This window comes from Gossypium hirsutum, chromosome A13 (genome assembly GCF_007990345.1).
Source record: "Gossypium hirsutum isolate 1008001.06 chromosome A13, Gossypium_hirsutum_v2.1, whole genome shotgun sequence".
In the NCBI taxonomy this organism is placed as follows: Eukaryota; Viridiplantae; Streptophyta; class Magnoliopsida; order Malvales; family Malvaceae; genus Gossypium; species Gossypium hirsutum.
The window spans coordinates 97,997,275-98,003,949 of record NC_053436.1 but is presented as its reverse complement, the minus strand read 5'-3'; positions in this window follow the sequence as shown (position 1 = coordinate 98,003,949).

Here is a 6,675-nt window from a genome sequence, read left to right as displayed (position 1 = left end):
GAGGAATTATCTTGTACACCAGAAGAATGTCTGAAATGTGCCGTCTCACTGCTAAAAGACACAGCTTACCATTGGTGGGATACTAAAGTTTCAGTTGTTCCGAAAGAAGAAATTACATGAGAATTCTTTCAGACCGAGTTCAGAAAGAAATATATTAGTCAGAGGTTTCTCAATAAGAAGAGAAAAGAATTTCTTGAGCTGAAATAGTGTAACAGATCAATATCTGAGTATGAAAGAGAATTTGTTCGATTGAGTAAATATGCTCGAGAATGGTTACAGTTAGAAGCTGAAATGTGCAAACGATTCGAAGAAGGGTTGAATGAAGACATTGGAATTCTTGAAATTTGAGAGTTTGCTACATTGGCAGAGAGAGCTTATAAAGCAAAAGAATTGAGCAAAGAAAAGAAACAGGCTGAGAGGGAAGCTCTAATTTTTAGTAAAAGACCGATGGGAAAATCCCAGTTTTCTGCTCCAAAAAAATTGAAGAAGTACTAGGATCATTCTACCTCAGCCATTGGGTATTCGGATAGAGAGCGAGGTTCTCAACGCACTAATCCAAGACCTTCAACTCCATCAGTGGCCAGTGTTGGCAGTGTAGGCACTCCTAAGCCGAGATGTCAGTATTGTAATAAAGCTCATTTTGGTGAATGTCGATTAAAGAGTGAAGCTTGTTACCGATGTGGTTCTTTTGACCATTTCCTCAGAGATTGTCCAGAAAGAGGTGAAAAAGAAGCTGAGCAAATATCGAAGCTAAGTAATCCAGTTTCGAGGGGCAGACCACCTCGACCATCTGGTAATGTCAGTGGTTACCGAGGAGCTACGAAAGATATTGCAGGCAGGTCTGAGGCACGATCACCTGCTAGGACATATGCCATTCGTTCCAGAAAAGATGCCTCAGCACTCGATGTTATTACTGGTACATTTTCTTTACTTGATACTGATATTACTGCATTGATTGATCCTGGTTCTACGCATTCATATATATATGTGTTAAACTTGCAATTGTAAAAAATTTATCTGTTGAACCTACTGAATTTATGGTTAAAGTCTCGAACCCCCTGGGTTAATCTGTTTTGGTGGATAAAATTTGTAAAAATTGTCCACTGATGGTAAGAGGTTATTGTTTCCTGGCTGATTTGATGTTACTGCCATTTGATGAATTTGACGTAATATTGGGCATGGATTGGTTAATCTAGCATAGTGCAATAGTAAATTGTAGACAAAAATATATTGTGCTAAAATGTCATAATGGTGAGTTGCTCCGGGTTAAATCTGATCAGACAGAGGGGTTATCTGATGTGATTTCAGTAATGGCAGCACAAAGGTATGTCAAAAAAGGGTATGATGCTTACTTGGCTTATGTACTCGACACCAAGGTATCTGAGTCAAGGATACAGGCAGTGCCAATAGTATGTGAATTTTATGATGTGTTTCCAGAGGAATTACCAGGGTTGCCACCAGAAAGAGAAGTGGAGTTTTCCATAGATTTGATTCCAGGAACTACTCCGATTTCCATAGCTCCGTACTGGATGGCTCCTACTGAATTAAAGGAGTTAAAGACACAGTTGCAAGAGCTTGTTGACAGGATTTTGTCCGACCGAGTCATTCACCTTGGGGTGTTCCAACTCTGTTTGTGAAAAAGAATGACGGGTCTTTAAGACTGTGTATTGACTACCGGCAGCTTAATAAAGTAACCATAAAGAATAAGTACCCGTTACCCCAGATTGATGATTTATTTGATCAGCTGAAAGGTGCTACTGTGTTTTCAAAGATTGATCTTCGATCAGGTTATTATCAGTTACGGGTAAAGGAGTCAGATATGCCAAAAACAGCCTTCAGAACCAGGTACGGACATTATGAGTTTCTGGTTATGCCGTTTGGGCTAACTAATGCACCTACATTATTCATGGATTTGATGAACTGGATATTCAGACTGTACTTAGACAGATTTGCAGTAGTATTCATTGATGATATTTTGGTTTATTCTCGGGATGAAGAAAAACATGCAGAACATTTGAGAATTGTGTTGCAAATTCTGCGAGAGAAGCAGTTATATGCTAAATTCAGTAAATGTGAATTTTGGCTTTGAAAAGTGGGTTTTCTTGGACACATATGCCGAAGACATCAAAGTAGATCTAAGTAAAATCTCAGTTATTGTCAATTGGAATCCTCCAAAGAATGTATCTGAAGTTAGAAGTTTCTTGGGTTTAGTTGGTTATTATCATAGATTTATACAGGGATTCTCTATGATAGCTTCTCAAATGACTCGATTATTGTAGAAGGATGTAAAGTTCGAATGGACTGATGAATGTCAGCGGAATTTCAACCGATTGAAAGATCTACTAACGAAAGCACCTGTATTAGTGCAGCCTGAACCGAGTAAGGAATTTGTTATTTACAGTGATGCCTCATTAAATGGTTTAGGTTGTGTCTTGATGCAAGAAGGTAAAGTAATAGCCTATGCTTCAAGACAACTTAAACCACATGAAAGAAATTACCCAGTACATGATCTTGAATTAGCTGCTATTGTATTTGCACTGAAGATATGGCAGCATTACTTGTACGGTGAGAAATGTCATATTTATACTGATCATAAAACTTGAAATATTTGATGACATAGAAAGATTTGAATTTGAGACAGCGCAGGTGGCTTGAACTGATAAAGGATTATGATTTGATTATTGATTACCATCCGGGTAAAGCTAATGTTGTAGCTAATGCTTTGAGCCGAAAATCTCTATTTGTTTTATGAGCTATGAATACCCAGTTGTCACTGACTGATGATGGTTCAATCATAGCTGAATTGAGAGCTAAACTGACATTTTTATAGCAAATATGTGAAGTTCAGAAGAATGATTAGAAGTTACAGGTTAAACGGGCACAGTGTGAGTCAGGTAATGATTCTGAATTTCAGATTAGTTCTGATGGTTGTTTATTATTCAGAGGTAGGGTATGTGTACCTCACAATTCAGAGCTCATATAGAAGATTCTACACGAGGCTCACAGCGGTACTATGTCTGTACATCCGGGGAGTAATAAAATGTATAATGATCTGAAAAAGATGTACTGGTGGTCGGGAATGAAACATGATATCTCTGAGTTTGTATCAAGGTGTTTAATATGTCAGCAAGTTAAAGCTGAACATCAGGTACCTTCGGGGTTATTTCAGCCAATTATTATACCGGAATGGAAATGGGAAAGAATCACTATGGATTTTGTATCGGGGTTACCTTTGTCTCCGAGGAAAAAAGATGCTATTTGGGTGATTGTTGACCGATTGACAAAGTCAGCGCACTTTATTCCTGTACGTATGGATTATTCTTTAGATAAATTAGCTGAACTATACATATCTGAGATTGTCAGGCTACATGGAGTACCTGTCTCTATTATATCAGATAGAGATCCCCGATTTACGTCTTGTTTCTGGAACAAATTGCAAGAAGCCTTAGGTACTCAGTTGTATTTTAGCATTGCATTTCATCCTCAGACAGATGCTCAATCTGAGCGTGTAATTCAAATATTGGAAGACATGCTTCGATGTTGTATACTAGAGTTTGAAGGTAATTGGGAGAGGTATCTACCTTTGATTGTATTTGCTTACAATAATAGTTATCAGTCCAGTATTAAAATGACTCCGTATGAAGCTTTGTATGGTAGAAAATGTAGAACACTGTTATATTGGACAAAACTCAGTGAAAGGAAGATACATGGGGTTGATTTGATCTGGGAAACAGAAGAAAAAGTAAAGGTTATTCGGGATAGTCTAAAAGCAGCTTCCGATCGTCAAAAATCATATGCCGACCTTAAAAACGAAAAGAGATTGAATTTCAATTCGGTGACAAGGTATTCCTGAAAATGTCTCCTTGGAAGAAAGTTCTTCGATTCGGTCGAAAGGGTAAACTGAGTCCAAGATTTATCGGGCCATATGAGATCATAGAAAGAATTGGACCAGTCGCTTATCGATTGGCATTACCACCGGAACTTGATAGAATCCATAATGTTTTTCATGTATCTATGTTACGACGATATCAATCAGATCCTTCACATGTTATTTCTCCAACAAAAGTGGAGATTCAACTGGATATGACTTACAGTGAAAAACCGGTCAAGATATTGGCATGAGAGACAAAAGAGCTTAGAAATAAAAAGATAAATTTGGTGAAAGTATTGTGGCAAAAGCATGGGATTGAGGAAGGGACATGGGAACCGGAGGAGGCAATGAGGAAACAATACCCAAACCTCTTTACTGGTAAGATTTTCGAGGACGAAAATCCTAAAAGGGAGGGAGAGTTGTAATGGCCTATATTCAAGGTTATCGGAATAGTGGTTTCGTAACCATAAATCCGATTTAAAGAAAAATTTATTTCAATATTTTTGCATGAAAATTGATATGATAGGAAAATCGTATGAAAATATTGATAGAAAAATTTTACCTATTTAGTGGTTAGTTAGAAAAAGAAATTATTGAAGAAATAAAGTAAAATAAGGTATCGGGACCTCTATCTCGTAAAACCGAGTTGAAAATAATTTTATAAATATTTATGAAATGTTAGTAATGTGGTATTAAAATTTCGTTAGGAAATTTTAATGTTTGGATAGTTAATTAAATGAAAAGGACTAAATTGTAAAATGTGTAAAAGTGGATAGGATGATTAAATAGCTTAAGTGTCTAATGAGAGAGGATTTAAAAGGAAATTAGACCCAAAATTTATTCGGGCTGGACTGCAAGGGCATGAAATCAGCAGGAAAATTGATAATTAAGGGAAAAATTGGAATATTGCAAAATTAACTAAATAAAACTAGGACTAAATAGGAAATATCTAGATTTCTCTTCATTTCTCTTCAATTTCAGCAGCTAAAAATGCCATAGGAGGGTTCTATAAGCTGGTATTCCATAATTTTTGCACCAAGTGAGTTAATCCTTGCCTTTTTCTTGTAATTTTTGTGTTTCTAAGACTTTTACAACTTGGTCCTATTATTAAATTCATTAGTTTTTGATTTCATGGATGAAATTGAAAGTCACCATGGTTGAGTTATTTAATTTTATGATGAATTAGAATGAAATTAAAGCTTTAATTTGTTTATGAGATGATTTTATTAGGTAATTTCAATAGAAATTGATTTTTAGGACCTAATTGTGAAAATGTTTGGAATTAAAGTATATTGCTGAAATTTTGATTCCTAAAGGTTGTAAACTAGTTTAAGGTGATAGAATAAAGTGTTAATTGAGAAAAATCAGCTCAATTGATAGGCTAATTGAGTAGGGACGAAATTGTTATTTATTAAAAGCTTAGGGGAAAAATGGTAATAAACAGCTTGCACTAAAATAATATTGGACAACAGCAGTAGACTAACTTTGAAAAATCAACATAAATTGTAGGAATCGAATTAGAAGATGAACAGAATATGAAATTAAAGCTTATTGAGTCTAGTTTCTCATAGAAGAAACGGTGTAAGCAATGGATCTGTAAATCATGAGATATAATGAATTTAGTGAGACAAGGTCAGAATGAATTCGAGTTCCCCTGTTCTGACTTTGAAAAGTCATAAAAATTGAATAAAAATAATTGGGGGCTTAAATTTATATGCATAGAATTTTGAATGATTCTATTTTCAAGAAAAACAAACGGAAACATTATCCGAATTCTGTATGAAGAGATAATTAATTTTTAATGAAGAAGGGTCAGAATTATCAGACAGCAGAACAAGGGTGACTTTAACGAATAAACTGTACTTATTGACTAAACCAAAAATTCTGAAAATTTTATGGTAAGAATATATATGAGTCTAGTTTCATGGAAAATTAACGGATCTTAATTTAGAGATTCGTATCTTGAGTTATAAATAATTTAATGACTATGACTCAAATAGACAGCTTTGAATAAACTATAAATAATAATAATGAAATTATAGAAATTGTTGCATATGAACATGAAATGTATTAAATTGATAATTAAATTTATTTATTTAGATCCAGAAGATTCAAATACGAAGCTAGATCAAGGAAAGGAAAAAGTTCAGGATTAGTAGATTTTTGTACACGAACAAGTATCAAGGTAAGTTCATGTAACTTGAATTATATTCTTAAATGCTTGAAATGTATGTTATTGATGTGAATATGATTTGAATGTTCATTGTATGAAAATTGATGAAACATTGATATATTTGATAAAAAGGGGGAAGAAATCCCGGTTGAATGAAAGGAAATTTCGATGGATCTCTGAAAAGGAATTGACGGTAAAAAGGATCTAGCCCGGACGGGTGATCCTATCCTGATATAGCCCTCCCGAAGAATATGTGGAAAATGGATTTAGCCCGGACAGGTAATCCGAATTAGGGTCTGAATTTAGCCTGGACTGGTAATTCAGATCCAAGCTCATTAGAGTAATTGTCGTTGCAGGGGATTTAGCCTGGACTGGTAATCCGACAATACTCTATGAGTTTATATTACATGAGATTTAGCCTGGACTGGTAATCCCGCTGTAAGGATGAGGTTCGCGGGAGTGTGCTCTCTGAAATGGAAATGTGCGCACATGAATATGAATTGACGGACCCGGAAATGTACACTAAAAGTGTACCTCTGAAAATCCATCGAAATTCCAAGAAATTCAACGGATAAATATGAAAAAAAAATATAAGGAAATGGAAATCATGTATTGATGAGCTCATCAATCA